This window comes from Harpia harpyja, chromosome 2 (genome assembly GCF_026419915.1).
Source record: "Harpia harpyja isolate bHarHar1 chromosome 2, bHarHar1 primary haplotype, whole genome shotgun sequence".
Classification (NCBI taxonomy): Eukaryota; Metazoa; Chordata; class Aves; order Accipitriformes; family Accipitridae; genus Harpia; species Harpia harpyja.
The window spans coordinates 39,965,763-39,987,895 of NC_068941.1; the positions used below are offsets into that span (position 1 = coordinate 39,965,763).

The window sequence follows — 22,133 nt, forward strand, 5'->3', positions numbered from 1 at the left end:
GTTGGTTAGTTGGTTTTTTTTATATATATATTTGAAGGATTTAGGTATTATAGTGGATGACAAGAATAATAAGAGTCACCATTGTTATGTAATTGTAAAATTAGAGAATATTTTACCAAGATATTGTCACAGAATGACTGAATTCTGCCCTTAGAAAAGGATTTTTTTAATAGGGGTAGAGGGGTGGTTCTCAGGTTGGGGCTGAGGTTTGCATAGCAAAAGCATGAGCCCCACAGCCCATTTCCTTACTTAAAACACAGCAAGGCTTCTTTAAAGTAATTACTGCCTCCTGCTTGATGAGAGCAATCAGAGAAGGCCAGAGGGACCAAATGCTTCTCCCCAACGCTTGCTTCAGTAAACCTTTAAGACCCTTCTCGTTCTTACCGTGGGGTCCTGTGACTGCATCACGTATGTCAGAATAGAAGTATATTCTGCAAATTAAGTAATCTTTCTAACCAATGTTGAGATAGTGTCCACTTTTGAAGATGGAATTTATTAAAAAAAAAAAAAGAAAAAAGAAAAAAGAAGGTAATACAAACACATTGGAGGGAGTCTGGAGAGGAGCAGTGAGAATACCTGGGTATCTGGAGGAATGAGTCAATGAACCAGGAGCTGTTATTTTAGCTTCAAAGAGAAAGAGATAGTGGAGAAATGAGAGAGTAAGGGTTAGTCTATGTGAAATATACATGTTTCTCACAATGATCTGTTTTCTCTCCTTGGTAAGATACTGTTGCACTGGAATATATTATCAGGAAAAGTTGTGAATAATTTTAAGAATTGGTGATGCAAGCATCTGTGAGTTGTGACAGAAACATGATGGGTATTACCATGGCAAAGAGGGAAGGACTAGATGACTTTGAGGTGATTCCCCCCGCAGGAGTAGATGAGCGAGACACAGAACTTCACATATCTTTGGCTGTTGAAAAGTAGCTAGAACTCTCTATTAGAAGACAACAACATGAAAAAAGCGCTGCGGGCGTGCCTATACCCACACTGGCTCTGCAGAAGCAAATCCTGGAACGGGGAGTGCTACAAAATGTGGTGTGAAGATGCCTAGATTAGCTTCAAAAGCAGTTTTCTCATATTTGTATGGCATTGCATCCAAGCCACTGTGGTTTTACTGCTTCCAGACTTGTGCTTATGTCTGCTTTCTGCCATGCAGATTTAATCAGCTTGTGCTAGTGACAATTTGGCAAACTCTTTCGTGTAATCCACTGTATGTTGTAAACAACCCTCTATTGTGCTGCCCTTGTACCCTGTGTTTATTTGGATGCACTAACTCTTTTCCTTTAATTAATTGTCCAGTAACAGCACAAAGCAGAGATGGCTCTTCACTGTGTGAGATTTCTTGTCTGAATGCTAGGGATAACAACAGTGACACTAAACAAAGGTTTTAATTTCTCTTGGATGCTATTGGGCAAAGCTGTGAATAGCAGAAGAAAAGCAAAGATTTGAGGAAGTCCTGCAGTGTCGACTGATCTTTAAATCAAAAGCAAATAGGCACAATTTTATGTAAAATTAACAGTTTAGGAGACTCTTTTTTTTTTTTTTTCCCCCACTCACAGAGGGAAGTTTCCCAGGATGTATCACTTCTATGATGTGTTCTTTCTCTAAATTACTATCATGCATGTATGAAACAGAGCTAATTTTTAACATACTTCCCTTTTAAAGTCCATCTGTTCTTTTTGTGAGATTTTGAATGGCATGTATTGCTACTGGGAGTGTTTGTATTGATTCATAAATCTGTGGACTATGGTTTCTGGGGTTATTTTCTTGGGCTTTCACGTGAAGGGGAAAGATAAGGAAAGCAATTTAAATTTCCCAAACCACAAGGCTATGCATCTTTCATAATATGTAGCCTGGGTAGTGGTGTAGGTTATGATATGTGGGATGCAATACAGTCTCTAAGGACAACTTTCATGTCCAATAAAATACAGTATAATCCTGAGCTCAAAATTAATTGTGTAAAAGAGGATGATGGCTAGTTCTTGGCTACTCGCTTAGAAATCCTTGAAAAGGCTTTTGTCATTCTGAGGATGTCCTGTAACCTGCCTGTTAAAAGAAGGTTTGACAGACTGCTCTGCTGTGGGTTGAAGAAACATTGAAAACTGCCTTCTATTATGATGTTGATGATATCAAGATATAAAATAGAGCATCTTAATTCATGAAGGTTACTAGTATGAACTGACTGTTTTTTATGTTCTAAAGCTTTTCAATATACTTATCACACCCATTTTAGAGCAGAATTTCAGCCTATCCAAGCAATGTAAGCTGATATATATTTTTTCCTGATATCTATATGATTTTAAATTATATATATTTTTTTATATCCGGTTCCAATTTTTTGAGCAGCTCCTCTACCATTTCATATTTTCCTCATTTGTCTCAGTTTTCAGAAATGAGAAGGCAGCAACTTTTTGTGTTCTCTCTCTCCCCCTCTGCCCTTCCCCGCCTGCCTTTAGGATACAGAATGCATGCATGTGTTATTTTTTTACCTGGTGTGTGGTGTTGCTTGCTTGCTTTTACAAAGCTGGGTATTTGATGCAAAAGCAAAATACTTGCTCTTCCCAAAATACATTAAATAAGGCAAGACTCTGCTTGACAGTAATGGTTTATCAGTGCCTAGAAAGAGATCCAAGTGTCAATGGATCCGTCAGTGCCTCGGATGTATTGTTTTCTACCTGGAAGTACTGAATTTTGTCTGGAGGTGAATGAGAGCTGGTAACAAGTACACAGTAGCAATACTGTGTGATTAATATGACTCTCCTGGGCCACAAATACAGGAAGCTCTCTGTTTAATTATAACTGTGCTTTTTAAAATTTAATTACAGCTTTTTTAATGAAGAAAAAAAAAAAGCTGACTGGAAATTGGAATTTCTTTAGATTATTCAAATTCTTGTGATTTTGTATACTAGACTGAGTTGTCTTTTGCCCTCTAACCTAAGGTGTGTGTCTGTGGTTTTTTGGTTTGTTTTGTTTGTTTTTAAATGAGTTGGGAAGCTAAAGGCACTTAGGTTCTGGAAAGTTACCATAGCTTGATGTTAAGGTTTCAGATCCAGATTTTTTTACATATGTGTGGTCAGAGAATCTTTCCATGTTCTGAATGCCTTCTCTTTAAAACCTGCACGTAAACTGCATATCATAGAGAAATCATGCTTTTGTAGACTACAAAAGAACAGACCTTTGTGTTTTTCTTTACTGCCTCAGCAGTAGTAGTAAAGATTCCTTGAGTCAGTCTTGCAGTACTTTGAAGCTGAAACACTGAATATGTTAGGATAATATGGCACTACTCTTAAATGTGTAATATTTTATTAAGCATATAATGGAAAACATGCACTAGCCAGATCAGAAATGGGATTGTTCATCATACAACTCTGTTCTTCATTGGCTATGGTTTCAGGTTTTGTGCCAATTTTTGGTTTCAGGCTTGAGATTCTAGGTAAGAAATGTTCTTCAGGTTGAAGCACGCTGGAATCTTTAAAACAAATCTGTTAAGAGGCTCATTCCCTCCCCCTCCCCCCAATTCTGATCACTTGAGGCACCTCCATGGGTGCTTCTTGCATACTCGTTTCCCACATCTGCTGGAAACAACCTTTTTAACTTTTGCATGATTTCCTTTCAGCATGCTGAAAACTATTTCAGAATTTTACCTCCTTGCTTATAAGACAGAAAAACTGACAGCCTCCCTATTTTGAATTAATTTATGTAGTTTGGAGGAATTTGTTAGACAGGTTAGCAGGATGTCTGTAAAATCAATTCTGGATGCTAAGCACTGTGTAAATGAATAGACACCCTTTTCATACTTGCATTTTTTTGTATGTGTGTGGCCTTGTTACATGTCAAATATAAATTTAATATAAATGACTCCAGTGTTGACAGAAAGGTGTGGATTTCTCCTTCTCCTTTGCCTTTGCATGTGTTTAGCTTGTTTAACAAGATGTTGTTATGATGCATTTCCTGCCTGAAAATTGAGTTTTGTAATCAGCTTTTTGGCAGCGTAGCCAGCTTTAGCATTCAGTGTCACACCACTTTTTTCTGCTTTTGCGTTTTATTATTTATTTTTTCCCCCAGTGGTTACTTTTTAGCCAGAACAGTTTCTTAATTGCCCCAAACATATTCAGTGTGTGATGCACAAGTGTTTTTGAGGTTCAGCATGGATGCAAATGTGTTTGGGTTGCAATAATCCATTTGCTGAACCATGAGCTCTCTATTTGGAATGCTGGGTGTCACGATTGGTTTTTGCAGTATGGACACCTGTCCTCTGAAAAGTGGGCTTGAGACTTCAGTCTTACTTAAAATGTCAAATAGAGGCTCTAGTAGCACTGAGCTGCATTTAGATAATGTGGGCACTAGAGCATCCTGTCAATGTTTGGCATTTCTGTTCTCTTCTTGTTCACACCTATATGCTATGCTCCACAGAGGATGACAGTTGCATAGTATTCCTGTGGCAACCACAGTAATTGCTTACATGTGAAATGAATATGTGGCAATTATCAAATGCACTTTAGCTGTCTCTTAGTGGCCTGTAACTTTTGGACAACAATTGTATGTGACCTACATACCCTGTAAGTTGGTGATAGATTACCAGCGGCACACTGATGAGAACACAACAGACTGTACACCAGGATTTTCTTGAGTTGGCAAGACTCCTCTTTTTTTGTTTCAGAATGTCTCCATGTCATTTGGAATATGAGATATGAAATAGTTGAAAAGCCCATCATGTGAAGAATTTACATTTTCTTTTTTTTCTCTGACTCTAGCAGGTATACTTGTAGGATACAGAAAGAGTTGAAGGAAGAAAGACTCGTCTTCTCTATGTGCTTAAAAATTGAGCACAGAAACTTTAGAAATACTTTTACAAAAAAAAAAAAAAAGAATAAGGGGTAGAGGCTCCTAGACTTTGGTTTGTCATTGGATTATCTTATTTCATTTTACTCTGCAGTGAAACTAGTCAGCTGACAGATGAAAATTCAGATAAACCTCTTCCCTGACCTGATCTACAAGCATGAATATCATTTGGTTTTTGATGCATCATCATACATGTGCCTTTTTTATTAGATAAGCTGTTTTACAAGGTGAAAAGGGCTGGACACTTACGAGTTGCCTTCCCAAGAGAAGCTTACTCTCGGGTTGCAAAAGGTACTGATGAAAGAGCATGAATGGGGGTGTGGTCTTCATAGCTTGAATGTTTCACAGAAGAGTTGGCGTCATTTGGGGAGGAGGTGTGGATGTTAATTGCAAGCTTGACATAAGGAAGTTGTGTGCATAAGAGAAGCCCAAGCTAGCTAGTAGGAGGGAGCCTGATGCATGGGTGTGAAATGAGACTGGGATTAGTACAGACAAGCTTGAAAATCTGACAGTTTGTTTGGTTTCTAGAGTTGAGTTGGTTACATCAGGTAGGCCATTCATACCAGTCAAATAGCACTAGAAAGGGGAACAAATATGAAAGGATACTTTACAATAATCACTAGTTCCTGTTTTTCTTTGAAGCTGATTAGAAAACATCTGAATAGCTGGTAGGTATTAACTAAATATTAACTCTCTGGTAAACTCTTGTGCCTTGTTTGTTATTTTTAAAAGTCCAAACACTTGCCTTATGAAAATGAACACCATCTTTCAGCAGCCTTTCATATAGCATGTGTCTGGTCTTATCCTCCCCTGTAATGCTACGTATTAATTCTTCCACCTCTTTCTTGATGCAGTTTTTTGCATTTCTTGATGCTGACCCGTGAATGGGAGACTCTTCTTTAAGCTGGAAGTGAGGCTATTCTTCTCATACTAACCTGTCCTGCTCTGTAATGGTTAGGGAGGCATCTGGTTTCTTTGTAATATATTGTACAAGTTCCCAAAGTATCATATCAAAGTATCTTTAGGAAACTGAGGGGCTGTAGATACACTGATGCTTGACAAGTTAAATACTTAATATGTTATTGTTTCCACCGTCTGAAGGAATTAATTGGCAGCTCTGACAGTGTTGTAAATCTGTTTTATTACATGCAAATCATTAAAATGTTTCTGAATGTCAAGCCTTGTCTAGAAGCTTAGCTAGCAGGGTGTTTGTCCAGAAGAGCTATGTGTTCTCAAGACAGATGGCACTATATCCAAAATTGAATGAGTATCAGCTTTTACCTGTGCTGAGCTACAGCTAATCCGTGGTTCTGTGGCTGTATGGAAGCAGCTTTGATTGCCAAAGTGACTATTTCTCAATCAGTTGCTGTAGGTAAGAGTTTGTCAGATGGTTTGTAGTGTTAGAATTTAATATCTTACACAATAAAGGCAAGTCTATTTCTTTCTCCTGATAGAAAACAAAAGAACAACTGTTAGTTTAAACTATAGTCCAGTCTTATTCTGTAACTTTGTTTATAGCAGTGTACAGCTTTCACTTACTTGTTTCTTCTGTCCCTGACTTAAAATCTAGTTATGCTAATGGAAAGGTAATACAGTCACTGATGGTGGGAAGTGACATAAACTAACAGAGTGTTGTGAAGTCTTTCTCTAGTTCCCAATAGTTCCTATTCCATGTTAGTTCAAGTCATCAATTATACTAGTATGTTTGAGTTCCTCTTGGTTTAGCTAACAATAGTAATGCAAAAAAATAATAATTTCTTAATGTAAGAGCTTAAGTATCTAGTTTAAGTTTATTAAGTTTATCTGTGTTTAAGGCTTTAATCACAGTTGGGACTAGAGTTGATAGTGTTTTTTTAACAGAAAATATTAATGCATTTGAAATAAGTATGTTCCCATATATTTTTGTTTTCAATTAAACTTTACTAAGGAAAGCATTCCTAGATTGAGGTTGGAATTTCAGAATGAAAAAAGACACAAAATGGATAAAAGTCCTTTTGTTAAGTTATTTAGTTTGTATGCTGGGTCTTAGGATCATGCTTCCTTTCAGCTGTATTCTTCCTGTGTGTGTGGTTTTGTTGTTGTTTTTTTTTCTGGTGAAAGGTAGAAAAAAATGTGAAGACTCAGACTTGTTGGGGAGGGAAGTATCTTTTTCATTCAGCAGTGAGTTTGATCTTAGGAGCAATCCAGTAAAAACTTGGTTACTATCAGTTACCTGAAATTAAAATTATAGAGGAAGATCCTGTTCTGCTGATGTAGGTAATTTTTAAACTGCCTTGAGCTTTACAAAATGTTAATATTAATAGAAAAGAGCTATTACATGATTTAGATTTTACTCTTTCATAGGATTCCTTGGGCCAGTTGCAGGTTACTTGGCATGGCCATCTTTAGGAGCCAGTGATGTTCTATAAATAATTTAAATAGTTCTTATTTCCAGTCTTATCACTATATATTAGTGTACAAATTTGCTCTCACTATGATGCTGAGGCCACCTCTATAAAGCACACATATGCCTGGCAGTTTGGAGAATTATAAAAGTGTATACATTGCTTTAGTAATGCATAAGACACTTGCTCTTTCTCAGCTCAAGACAAAGAAGGAAAAAACTTGCATATATATCACATAATGTGGGCTATTCATTGCAGAGTTTCAGGGTATGTCATAAAGAATGTTTTGTCCAACCATCTTGACTTATTTGTCATTGCTTCTGTCTTGAGTCTAATTAGATAAGTGCATATTTTGCCCTGAAGAATTAAGCACAGTGCAGGGAAGTTAGCAGTGTGTAATGGTAGATAGGAGAGGCCACTGGCATGATGACATAGAAAAGTAAGACTAGTTTTCTGATAATAGTGACAGCTGTTTTTCTCAACTTTGGTCTCACTGAAATAAAAATAGTAAGTAGGTATCTTTCCAGAATTGGCTTCACCTTAGTACTAAGTTAGTGTAAATTGTTCTCGGTAGCAGCCCTATGAAACCTAAGGGAATTTGTGACCATTCTGAATAAAGGAGATTTGGTAAGTTCAATGTTAGAAATTAAGAGATTTTATGATAGTCTTAAAAAAAAAAAAAGTTACTATGTTTTTCATAACAAAAGTGAGTATTATTGACATAATGTTTTTATGTTTATTTTGGAGGAAAAACCACCATTGTGATGGCAGCAAACTTGTAAGGAAAAAGTCATGCTAATACAAAATAAAACTGCAGAACAAAATCTCTAAGGTTCAAATTCTTAGTTGACAGAATATTTTCCTGTGTATCATTGTTCTTCAAATCCCAATTTTTTTTTTAAAACAAAGATGGTTTTCAGGTAAAGCTAACTTCATTTTTTCCAAGTGTGGATTCATTAAAATATTTTAAAGTGTGCATTATTATTTCAAAATATAAACTTGGAATAAATGAAAGAGAGGAGTAAGATATACTGTTAATATATAGGCTTGCAAGAATGGACTGAATTGGAAGGCTAAATAGAAACTTGTTCATTAGATTCTGGGCTTGTTTCTGCAGTCCTAGAATCTGTTGGGCTGAACAGAGAAACACTAGAGAAACCTTTCTGTAGCTGTTGTCAGACGAGCTTCTTGTTAATCAGACAAGCAATGGAGATAATGACATTCGATGCATTTGTGGTATATGGAGCAGTGGGGATTACTGAGGCTTTTCAAGTTCAACTGTCCTTGCAACAGGAGTTGATGGGTTTATGGCCCTTGAAAGCAGGGGTCAGGAGCCTGGTGGAAGTTGTGCTGCCCCAGCACAGAAGCTGGGGGTCCCAGTGGCCGTGTCACAGAAATGCTATTTTGATGTAAAACCAGAGAGGGCCTCATGTGATTCAGCATGTTTTCCTGTTGGTTGGATTTGGATTCCATCCTACTGGCTCCACTGACACCTGCGACTGAAATGACAACTTAAGAGCATCTGTACTGGCCGGGGTCAAAGATCAGCTCAGCACAGTGGTGTTTTCCAGTGGCAGCTGCATAGGGTGGAATACGTGCGTAGTCCAAGCGTATGGCATTATCTCTGGCCATGTGCAGTCCATGGGCTTATTTAATAGTCTTTCTGTTCTATAAGTTCAGTGGGTTTTTTTCTTTCATGAATTTGACTCATTGCTTTTAAAAATCATATATACTTTTGGTACCTGTTGTGGCCTGTAACAATGAGTTCTAGAACTTGTCACCAATTAACACTTATGCAGGAACAGAGAGAGGAAAAGGAGATATCCAGAGGGAGGAGAATACAGGATCAAAGTTGTGGGTATTTAAATCATGTATCATATACTCCCTTTAATTGTTTTAAAGGACTCTGTGTCTCTGCTTTAGTGTATGTTTCAGGACTATGAATGTACATTGTCATTTATCTCCCTGGATTCTGGAGAAATTTTTTAAACTCTGGTTTGCTAGAAATAGAATTGGATTAACGAAAAAGTAATCTGTCACCTACTTCAAGTGTACTGTTGGGCTTTTTAAAGCAGTGTTTGTGGCCTTAGTTTCCTATTAAGTTGAATGTTGTAAAATTTACCTTGAATATTATTTTTGTTGTAAGTATTTTAAAACAAAGATTTGGACACTAAGTATGACATGATTGAGAAGGAATTTTGGAGAAACTTTTTTACTACCCAGATTAATGAGATTTGCTGGCAGTGCTTGAGGTTCAAAGTGAAGAAATTGACTGGGCAGTAAATTAATTGATTCCATTGCCACATGCGTGCTCAAGTTTACAAAATGCAAGCTAAGCAGAATACTTGTTTCATCCTACTTTTGTGGCTCTATTAACTAAAATGAACTGTGGCTTATCTTAATCAAGAGAAGGTGGAAGTGATTAGATAAATATGATACATTCCTGAAGGGCACTGATTGCTGGAACTAGCATGTAGTTTGCAAAATGATTTATTGTAATATTCTTTTTATGTCCATTCAATTTGAAAGCTTCCTCTTCCTACCAGTAAAGTGCAACAGTGTACCTTATACACAGGCTGTTTTGTTGTAGGTCATTTCCTTGTATTACAAAGGTGTGCAGCTGACTACTTCAGTCCCAGGTTTTGAAGCTTTTTTTTGAAGTTTGCATGGAAACTGTTTTATGAGACAATGGGTTTTTTCGCCTCTCTTCTAGTAAGAATGTTATATGCAAGAGGAAGGGAAAGTCTTTCTGGCACACAGGCAGTGTGTGACAATATGTGAATGTCTTTTTTGGTTGAATCTTTTGCTAATGGGGAAATCTTTGATGACTACCCTACCACAGGAGGCGGCTAACCTGAAACAATATCAAAACTTTGACCCATATTCTGTGTTCTCCTAGGTAAAATTACTGTAACTCATTGACTTGATTGGTACTATTCTGGGATTTATTTTACCAACATTGAACTTAAAGTGTAAGAAATGTCTAAATATTTTGTTTCAATGCAGAACAGTTGGTGTTTGTCAGTTTAATCACTGTACAATTAGAATTTGATTGCTTTCTGAAGCTGTTTGAGATCCTTCAGATATAAAAAGGGATACTAGAAAATAACTTGGTAAGTATCACGTAATATTGAGCTTCTTCAACAGCATTTCTCTTGCTTCATAGCTGTTCTTCACACTTAATGGCTATCCAGTTATACTGAGAAGATGTATAACAACATTACTAAAAAAACAACCCCACAACTCTATCTCAGGATGTTGATATTTAATCATTGCTAGTTTTGCTGGTTGTTTTTAAGTCCTAATGAGCTTTGCTCGAGTTGAGAGTTTGTTCTCCCTGTGTGCTGAAATTATGTTGCCGATCTGTAAAATGTTGTAGATTCTCAAGTGGCCTATGCAAAATACACTTTCTACACACCAGCAGCAGAGTATTATTGTTGTAGGATGAGCTGGAGAGGAGCCTTCATTTTAGCCATGTGAAATAATTGTTTATGTATATCCTTGAGCAACCAGCTGCAACTGAAAAAAAATGAATCTTTCGAAGATGCTGCGGGTAATGAAGCTTTTGCATGTGAATTCAGTAACTTTAAAATTTATCTTACAGTACAGTCTTTAAAGATCTAATTACTTACCTTCTCATTTAAAAGGCAGACTCATAAAACACTCTGACAGTTATCTGATTCTATGGGTGATTCTAATGAGTAAGTAGGCTACAATATGATACTGGGGAAAAAAAACATGTGGACTGCTATTTCCGTGCTTTGGAAATGTCATAGTATCTTCAGTGAATGTAAGAGAACATTAAAAGCTGGAGCTTGATCAATTTATGAAGGATTATAAATTATGATAGCAGATGAGGGGGACTTGATAACCAAGGAAATCTTTCAGTTCTAAGGCCTACAAAGGTCATGACATGGGGAAAAAAACTTGCAAAAGCCAAAGTAATTTAAATACTTCTCTTCTGAAAGCAGCTTAGAAACTTCAGCGTAACTTTTTGCTATTCATGAATGACAAGACAGAAACTCTATTTTGCTGTGATTAAGGAAGTAATGGTAGGTGTCATCCCAGGAGCAGTTCAAAAAAAGTATTATGCCTGAGAGAAACAACTTTCCTGCCTCTCCCCTTATTTTGAGGCTGTAACATTATCAGTCTGTTTTCCCTTTCACAACCATGTCAGCTGCGCAGCAAAGTGTGTTTTAAGGTAGGAACTAAAGTCTTTTTACTGGAGTCATAGTAGATACATTCTGGAATTGGTTCCCTCCTGTCCCAGGTTCAGCTGGGATAGAGTTAATTTTTACAGGAACCTGGGAGGTGGGGGGGCATAGCCGGGCAGCCGACCTGAACTAGCCAAGGAGCTATTCCATACCATGTGACATCATGCTCAGTATATAAACGGGGAGCGGGCCGGGGGGAGGGCTCGGGACTTTCGGTGGCGGAGCGTCGGGTTCCGGGTGGTGAGCAGTTGCACTGTGCATCACTCTTTTTGTATATTCTTTCATTAGTACCGTTGTTGTTGTTGTAACCTTTTTTTGTGTTGTCCCAGTAAACTGCCCTTGTCTCAACCCTCGAGGTTCCGGTTTTTTTTTTTCTTTTCTCTCCTCCGTCTCCTCCCTATCCCACCGGAGGGGGGCGGGAGGAGTGAGCGAGCGGCTGCGTGGTCCTTTGTTACCGGCTGGGCTGAAACCACGACACCTCCGTACCAAGGATCTTTGAGGGTGGGACAGAATAGATGAGGAGGTTGCAGTATCCTCTATTACTTTTGTTTGTGGCCAGGTAGGGAGAGGCACAGTCCTACTCTTAGTTGCTAGGGTGGGTGAGGTGCAAAAGAATCTGCTGGCCTCCAAGGGTTGCGTTCAGCTTGGAATGGCCATTGGCCAAATGTGGAGTTGGAGGTTTATTCTTGGAGAAATAAAACTGGAAAGCAATCCTTGAGAATCCAGTTCCAGAGGAGGAAAGGATATAAAAAGTTTATTTTAAGAAAATAAGGAATTTTTATTAATTTGCAAAAAGAAATTTACTTCTGGGAATATTTTGACTAGTGATCATGTTCAGTATATCTAATGAGTTTTTGTCCACTTCTGCTAGCATTTTATGTTATGTTTCCATATACCTCCTTTATCAGTTTGTGTCCCTTACCAGGGGCACAGTGGCTATCAGGCCAGGGAATATTTCTTTTGCATTTGGTTAGTTTGGAATAAGGTGAGACCAGGGATCCAGTGTCTCCTAACATTTTGAAATGTTTACTGCTAATAAGTTTGAATTCTTGTAACATTATTTCAGAAGAACTAACATATCATTAATTACTGGCTCAGTAACAAGGGATTGGCTATAAATCTTCAAAATTGGACTTGCTGGCTCTAAATGTACAGCTATGGTAATAAAAATCGGGGAATAATTCCAGGAGCAGCAAAGCTGATACAGTTTCTTGTCAAAGGTGGAAGCTGCACAGTTCCCGCCCCCCCCCGCCCCCCCCCCCCGGTTTCTCCCTCCTGTTGCCAGCTTGCAGTGATGTGGGCTTACTCCCTTCTGATTTGATTCTTGTTAGAGCTGTTATTAAGCTGAATTGCTTCGTTAACTGAACAGGAAGTACAAAATAAATGTGCTAGGGATGTGGAGCCAGGGACAAGATCTCGTTCTCTTGGGAACTATGAACTGTTCTATTGGCTCACCCCGTCTTTTGGGGCTATGCTTTTAGTAAAAACCCTATCAGGAACTCTAAATAACTGTTTTGTCCTAGAAGGATAGAACTGAGATTAAGATGAATTGCTAATCTTTGAGTACTAACATTCATAGCCTAGAAAGCTTTGTTGTCTCTTAAATCTTAAGACTGTGCTACTGGATTCTGTTTTCCTTTCATTGGTGTAAATCTACCTTAATTTCACTGAAAGTCAACATAGCATGCAGCTGGAAAGAAAAATTCAGACTGTTTAATGAGACACAGTTGAAGAAATCCAGTGAGACAAAATAAGATGAATGAACATGTGGGAAGCAGCTACAGTCGAAGAGAATAATACGCTGCATTTTGAGAAATACAAACAAGTAGGAGGGTAGTAATAAAGTGCTTGCACAGAGTAAGCCAATTGCTTAGAGCTGGGTGCCCAACAATAGTTAATTTGGGAGATGAAGCTATTGTCCCATTGCATTGCTTGCTTAAAAGAAACAAGAAAAACTGGTCTGGCACTTTTGAAAGGCAATGCAGCAGCTGAATCGGTATCATGAATGACCCTGTTCAGAACTTCTCACTTTTCCTGATACGGGAAGGGTGGCGGGGGCGGGGGGAACCAAGCAAAAAAATAACCCGACAAACCCTGAGCAGAGTTACTGATGCTCTTTTATGAATGGTTTGGTTTTTCTCTTGTAATGGAAATTTTTAATTGTTTGCATGATTATCTTACAAACATGTACTCCACAAAATCACCTGAACTGGTATAGGGCAGTGTATCTTACACCTGTGTCTTCTAAAATGCAAACTGGGGAGGTAATGTAAGTGCATCTGTTCTACATTTTTAAAAGTATGTGTGCTTTTTTCACAATGTATTGACTAGCATATGTTACTAATAATAAGACAACTGAGCTTGTACGTGCTCTGTCGGAGTGTTTCATTTACCATGTCACCATTAGCTTCCAAAAAAGTTCTTAAATGTTCTGAAACAATATAGGCTTTGAATCTAATTGAGACAAGCCCAGTGCTGGATACTTCTGGAGGAGAGCACAGCCCCCCAAATCCTTTCTTCTGTCAAACTACAGAATTTATGTATTGTGTGATTTTTTTCTTTTACATCTTTTTTTTTTTTAAACCTATATGGTATACCCTCTTTCTTGAGCCTCTTAATAAAGAGTGCTGTAGTAGCATACAAAAGCAGTAAGCGTAAGCGTCTCATGATGTAGAATAATTGTCTTAAAATTATCTAGGGGGGAGTAGCTGGAACAACTGATTCCTGTGAGTGGGATTCCCACTTACTTAAGTCAGGAGTGAGATGATGCCACAATCTTCCCTCGCCTCAGCATGCTCACAGCCTGAGCAGAGAGTGCAAAGATAGGACGTTATTTGTGCAAGTGACCAGGTGACAACTGTGCCTCCAAACTGCCGCACAAGTGGATGTTTAGCATTTTATACAAAGACTAGCCCAATCTATGGTCTTCCGATCACCGCCTTTTTACAGCAGATCAGTATACATATTTCCCATCTCCTAGACTCTTTAAGCAAGCATCAATTACAGGCCTACATCTTAAGAAGTTTTGAAAGACCTCTTCTGTGTGAGTCAGGAGAACAGTGGTTAGGTAAATGCACATCTGTTGTGGTTAAATTTTTTTATTTACCACAAGTTTGAGTCGGCATCCTTCCCCAACCCTGACTCCTGCACATTTAATAGCAGGAGGGTGTTCACAGAAAAAGAACCTGTCCATGGGGATGTGCTGTGTTTGTCTGTTGGCATACAGATAATTATGTTCTTGCTCATACACTTATGTTTATACTCAAAGTACTCTTTTAAACTTCTTGTACTCCTGAGTGTCACTATTTTTAATCTATCACCATTCTACTGCCATTCATCTATCACCATCTATCTTCATGATGCATAGCATAGAGACATGATAAAAAGATTGAAAATATATCTTGGGCTTATAGAAAGAAGAAATTTTGTTTCCAGTATGATAAAAATAACTTCTGACTTACTATGCTTATACTAACATCTCTGTATATTTCAATTTTTATTTTGGGGGGTTTTTTTTGCTCATTTATCAGTTATGATAAGAAAAATTGCTTACAGCACATCCCATCTGTATCTGGGATTCAAGGACTTGTGCACTTTACTTTTCATTAACCTGCATATACGATTCTGACTTGTGGATGATAGAAAATGAAAGGTGAAATGAAATGGCTACAGAGTTTTTAGAACTGAATAATTCCCTGACCAAGTTATGCAGTTACTTCAAGTGAAAAATTAACAACCTACTATGCTTGGCATTTTAATAATGCATAGTAAGGTGGGCCCGTGTCTGGGCGTTTTGTTGTTGGTTTTTATTGTTTGGGGTTCTTTTTTCATGTTTTGGCACATAAAGAATTAAGGAAATAAATGACGTAAGGTTTATTTAATGCATATGTAATTGTTCGGGTTTTCTTTAATAGCAAGATATCTGCATCTGAAACTGTCATTTTTTATGTTCAAGGTGTAGATATTGAGGCTTTAGGGGTTTGAATGTGAATTTAGAAATACCTGTTCAGTAAATCTTCCTCTGTATTAAGTATGCAGCAGCTTGACTCCCAACAGCAACGTGTATTGACTTGTATATGTATTGGTATGTATGTGCATGGGTGGTGGTGGTGGTAGGGGTTTTTTAACACTGCTGTACAGTACAGAAGAGGCTGATTAGTATTTTAATCAGTGCAAATCATATAAATCTATCTTCTGTTTTCCATCTATTGTTTTTCTTTATTTCTTCCCATCTTTTTTTGCCTGGGGGAAAAAAAATGCTTGGTTTTGTTTCCTTCAGTTCTGCTATTTCCATCTTCCTCTGTTTACTCTCTTCTGATAAACTAATGTTCTGCAGGAATGATACTGGAACTGGAGGGAGAGGTGACAGACTCCAGTCACTTAAGTGGCCCTTGCTTATCTGCATCTATCCTTTTTCTCTGCACTTCTCTCTAATTTTCCTTCCCTCTTGTTTTGCTGTCTCATTTATTTCTGTAGCTCTTCCTCTGTCAGCCATGGAAGATCATGCTTTGTACTTCTACTTCTTTTGAACTGGGCAGTGACAACAACTAAACCAAAAGGGTGTTAGCAATTACTTTCACTATCTTAATTCTGCACTGCCTGGAGCACCTGTGGGAAAAGTGTCAATGAGAGCACAGCAGGCATCCAAATTGAGCATCCTGATACAAAACAATTATTATAGTTTTTGCTTTTCTGATGTTGGGAGGGAGAGAGAAATTGAAACTATGTAAGTGGGATCAGAAAATGGGAAGCTGAAAGCTTGAAACTTTTAAAAATAATTGTAAGTGGTAAAGTCAACTTTATTTTGAGATATGAAATGGCAGCAAAAAGCTAGTCTTGTTTCAGACCCACCCTGGATCATGCATCTGCTCTGGATATCTAAGTTGATTAGAAAATTATTTTACTGGAACAAAGAAGGCTTTAAGGACTAAGGTTAGCAAAGAAGAAAGCTGATAGGACTTTTGCACTATATGAGTACTTACTATGAGAAAATGGTGTGGTAAACTTGATAAAACTGTGTTTAAAATGGTCATCTTAATAATCTAATTTTGGAGTGAAGAGGAGCCTTGTGTGCGTCTGCCTCCTTGCTTGGAATGCTTGTTCTACTTTTACCTCAGGTTAAGTAGACGAGGTGGAAGGGAATTTGGGGTGAACAGCACAATTTTTTTTTATAAGCAGAATTAGGAAGTAGGGTCTAGGTAAAGGTTTAGTTAGGCAATCTGTTCGGGTCCTTATGGATTTGTCCACCCAATTTCTGCTTGCCTTTGTTAAATCAGAGACATTGTGCTGGTTGTTCTGCTGTTGGTTGACTTTTGTTGTACCAAAACTTATATGAATTCTGCGTTTCTTGAATTAATGTGGGACTTTTCCATTGATGGTGTGTGGGTGTCTGTGGTGAGAGGACCTCTCTTGTTCTAACTGAAAAATTTTAGATAGCTGCTGCCCCTTACTTTACTGAGCTCTCTGGTATTGTCCCACTGTCCCATCCCAGTGTCACTGGTGCCAACTGTGACTTTAGTCATGCAACCTGAAATTTTGTGCGTTTTTTTTTGGGGGGGGGCGGTGCTGTGCAGGGAGGAGGTGCTGAAAAAAACTTCAATTGCTTCTGTCTGGTCTGTTCCTTTATACACCTCTTTTGATTTTACCCATTTTATTCTTATCACTCACACAACACCTTCAGCAATATGGCAGGTTGTCTGCGGGAGATCAGCTGACACCAAATGATCGAACAATTAAAAACATTATTCTAGATATACAGGAATTACTATAAGAAAATTGCCCTGATCATTGTTACAGGTAGTTTTGAAAGAGTAGGAGAAATGCATAGATACAAGTAAATCATGACTTAAACGAGAGGATCTCAGCTATGTGCAAATTATATCTGCATTAATCCTGTTTGGGGAGTCCAGACTGGAAGTTTCTGCCAGTTAGAAAACATGGCAAAGATACTTTTTCATTGTGGGGGCAGGATGGAAGTGGAAAAAGGCATAGTTCATTGCACCAGGGAGCTGAGTTGTTGTGGTATGCAAAGTGGGAAAAGACTTTATTCCTTTTAAAGTCCTGGGCTTGAGCTGATAATGCTAAGCTTTGCTCTACCTCTTCAGTCTCCCTGCTATGTATAAAAGGAGCTGCCGGCATGAGAGAGGCGGCTGACTAAGCTAACCCTGACAAAGGGCTCTGTTCCCATCCTGGCTGAGGAGGAGAGCTGAATGTGGAAGGAGTTTTTCTGGGTTAGTAAAAATAAAGGCAGCTCCCACTCCCTGGCTGTAACTACAGATTCATTGCTCTGGTTGTTTCGTGTGGATTTTGAGGAATCATTTGAACACTTACTGTGTTCTTGCAAGTTGTGTTTAGCCAGGTACTGCAGCACCTCAAAAACAAAAACCTCAGTAACAGCTCTTAACTCTGTTGTCTGAAGTGATTTGGTTCTTTGGCAAAGTGCTCTGCAGAACTAGGATTTTGGCACTTTCATTAAAACTAAGTTGTTGGAGGACTAAGATATGGAAATGAGGATGAGAGATATTTGAGTTCTGGAGTTTTTTCCACCCGCTGACTCTGTCTTCACCTTTTGGATTCTGAACTACTAAGCAACAAGTCTCTGGAGCTCCTCATGTTCAAGGACCTTTTTGAGCCTGCTTTGGCTCAAACAAATTACAATTTGACCAAATATAGGTCAACCCTGTGTCAGTTAATGCTCTTTTATGCCATATGGGAGGCCTGGATTTGCTTCTTCCTTCCAGACTTCTTGCTCTTTTGGGGCTTAGTCCTGCAAAGTGCTGAGTTGGCCTTGGTCCAGCAAGGCATTTAAACATGTTCACTTCCGCAAGCATGGAGGTTCTACATCAGTTTGATGACTGTGTTAAGCATGTGGTTGCCTTTTCTTTGTTGGTTTGGCAGATTGCTGCAGGGCTTTAGTGTTCGAGAGTGTCCCTTGAAAAACGGGGGTTAAAGGGGGAGCCTGGAAGGAAGGGCAATAGTAACAAATAATAATAAAAATGAACCTTTTATAGTTTTTCTATTTCACTTTAAGAATGGGGAATCAAGTTGCCATTAAACTGAACAGGACATGTCACACTGGGTGAGGCCAAGCCTTGTATCAGAATAATGCATGAGAAAGTAACAAAATGCACCACAAGATTCTTGAATATGTTAAAAGTAAAAACATTGATGTAAGATACTCTGTACAGTCATTGATACTTTGGTGTTAACAAAACACCCTTGAGATAGTGACTGTAGCACCGGAAATTAGATGTGCTGCTGTTGCCTTTAATGCCAATTACGTCCTTGTTAGGTAGCCTACTTGCTGCTTGTTAACCTTAATATGTGAAACTGCAGTAGAGCTGCCATTCAGTTCCTATACCTGCTTTATTCTGACTTTTAAAATTAACTGAGCCAGAGAAATGGTGATTTTGGATTTTTTTCTTCTTCTTCTCAGGGTACTGAGTTGTCCAAATGTGCCGCAGTTAGCACATATGTGCACATGCATGCATATACACCTATAGTAGAGGACTACCCAGTAATGCACTGCAGGCTTAAATGTGTCTTGCTGACACAGAACAGGTTAGGTCATCCAGAAATGAAAATTGGGTACACGTACGAGTTTTTAGCTATCCAACTTAATTTATGTGTGGATCTGCATGATAGGTCTGTTTAAAATTACATGCAAAACCCCTTACTGTGGGTCAGACTTTATTGTATATACAGAGTAAAAAAAGATTCTGATTTGAGTAATCTTTTATACAATAAAAGTGTTTTGCTGTAAAGTCTTCTTTTAAAGTAAGCGATACTGAAATTTCATACTTGCTTTTCTTCTGAACCTGCTACTCTGTGTACTGTTAAGGGAATTCAAGCAGCAGTTATATTGGATCACTGGGGAAGACTAAAAGAAATCTTGCTTATTGTGCAGTATGCTTTATATCTGGTTATATAATTTCATAATTTATATTGGCAAAATTTTTGTAATCCATATTGACCGTACACGTATAATGTCAACTCACAATTATGTGTTGGCAGATTATCTGGACAGCGGACTAACCACACTGTAGATCCAAAAATAGTTTAGGTATGTTGGAGTTGGCATGGCATGGCACAGCATTACAGCAAATCTGGCTTTAATGTTTCCAAAGTCAGTTTGTCTCTGGTAATGGTACAACCAGTTTTGCCTGAACAGAACCAAAATTAATAAACTGTTGCTGTACAGAACCACTTTGGACATGTGTTCCTGGAATGGGAAGCACTGGGAGGCTCAGCACAGAGATGTCCATTCTGCCTGAAGTCAGCTCAGCTTCATCTGTGGTCATAATTAGTTCTTGTTCTGCTGTATGTAAGCTGATATCATGTAAAGCTTGCTTAATATTAGGTTTTGAGAAGATTTGTTATAGCATAATATAGCACCATGCAAAAACGTGGGCTTGGTTTGGGAATGGTACTACACCTGATCTGTAAAGCACTCCTGTTGGAGCAGAGTGTTTTGCATTGCTGTTACTCGAATTGTTCTGCAGGAGACAGTTTGGATCCAGTAGTAACGGTGCTGAGCCAAATCTAATAAAATTAAGTCAGTATTCCTGTGGACTGTTGTTACTCTTTGGGTTCATCTACTCACTGTTGGCTTGAAAACAAAATACGGGTTTTCTGTTTACAATTAATTGTGGTTTATGTAGCAGGACTGACTTTTCTAGTGCTTTCAGTTACAAGCTTGAAAGATAGAAGTTGCAGGAGAAAATTCACCCTAAGTGGAATTTAAAGTTAATGTTTGGATACGTCTCTTAATTGCTTAGTGTTTCTTATCTAGAATTGTCAAAGGCTCATCTCAGGCACTTTAGCTGAGTGCTCAATTGTCATAGAAACATTTCAAGTATTAGTGCACATTTTAAATTACTCCAATGAACCGAGCAGATATCCCTACTGGCTCTATTGCAAATGTGCTTTAAGATGCTGAATACTTGAAGGTGACTTCCTACTTCCAGCTTGCACTTTATCAGTAAGGTGATTTGTAACATGTAAATGTAATTGATACCTCTGCTTGGAATTTTGAGGCTTTGTGTAATTCTATTCCTTGCTGCTAATTAGTCCACTAGTCAGTTGCTTCTCATCTGATCAATTTATATTTTGACAGTCCTATCAGCAGAATTCATCTTTCACAGATTAAGATATTTCTCTAAAACCAGCAGACATTCTGTTAAACTCATCTCAAAAAAACCCAAACAAAAAACCTGGCTGGATGGCCAGGCCCAAAGAGTGGTGGTGAATGGAGTTAATCCAGTTGGAGGCACCCGGTCACAAGTGGTGTTCCCCAGGGCTCAGTACTGGGGCCAGTTCTGTTTAATATCTTCATCAATGATCTGGACAAGGGGATCGGGTACTGCACCCTCAGTAAGGTTGCAGACAACACCAAGTTGGGTGGGAGTGGTGATCTGCTTGAGGGCAGAAAGGGTCTCAAGAGGGATCTGGACAGGCTGGATCGATGGGCCACCGAGGCCAATTGTATGAGGTTCCACAAGGATCAGTGCTGGGTCCTGCACTTGGATCACAACAACCCCATGCAACACTACAGGCTTGGGGAAGAGTGGCTGGAAAGCTGCCCAGCGGAAAAGGACCCGGGGATGTTGGTCAACAGCCGGCTGAATATGAGCCAGCAGTGTGCCCAGGTGGCCAAGAAGGCCAATAGCGTCCTGACTTGTATCAGAAATAGCGTGGCCAGCAGGACTAGGGAAGCGATCATCTCCCTGTACTGGGCACTGGTGAGGCTGCACCTCGAATACTGTGTTCAGGTTTGGGCCTGTCACTACAAGAAAGACATTAAGGTGCTGGAGTGTGTCCAAAGAAGAGCAACAAAGCTGATGGAGGGTCTAGAGATCAAGCCTTACAAGGAGTGGCTGAGGGAACTGGGGTTGTTTAGCCCGGAGAAAAGGAGGCAGAGGGGAGACCATATGGCTCTCTACAACTACCTGAAAGGAGGTTGTAGTGAGGTGGGTGTTGGTCTCTTTTCCCAAGTAACAACTGATACCGTTGTCCCAAAAGTGTGGTCGTTTACCCAGTGTGCAAGACCCCAATATACACACAGAGCAGAGGTATTTTATTCCAATTCATGTTTGCGTAAAGATGGGGGCTAGGTGGTAATTCACAAAGCTAGCACACCTTATGCCTAAACGGGCAAGCAATTTATACAGTTTAGTTTTACATATTTAGTTTTCCTTGCTTCAAATTAAAGGTAGTGTTCTTTTATTCTACAGTGCATGCTCAGGGAGAGTGGGGAGTAAGTCTTTTTGGTCTTGAATTGAGTCCGTGGTCCTGATCTCCCCCTGCTACCTTTACCTTTCCTCCAGTTACTAAAGATCTTTGCTGACTTCATGCCTATTAGCAATGATTCAACTTTTGGCACCTCTTGGGGTAGGATATTCCCTTCTTATCAGTCTTTTAGTTCTTCAGGGGCACAGTTGTTAGCAAGGCATGCATTGTTTATACAAAGGGTATTCTGTTTCACAAGACCTTCATGGCCTTTTTAAGGTGTCTTAAGTACATCAATAGGACGAGAGGAAATGGCCTTAAGTTGTGCCAGGGGAGGTTTAGATTGGATATTAGGAAAATTTCTTCATGGAAGGGGTTGTCAAGCATTGGAAAGGACTGCCCAGGGGAAGTGGTTGAGTCACCATCCCTGGAGGTATTTAAAGGACCTGTAGATGTGGCA

The 22,133-nt window shown here is 38.9% G+C and overlaps 1 protein-coding gene across 4 annotated transcripts in view; it reads left to right on the forward strand.

Moving 5' to 3' along the window:
* FHIP1A (FHF complex subunit HOOK interacting protein 1A) overlaps positions 1–22,133 on the forward strand; it is a 95,095-nt gene that overhangs the window by 9,382 nt on the left and 63,580 nt on the right. The gene's annotated exons all lie outside the window — the stretch shown is intronic.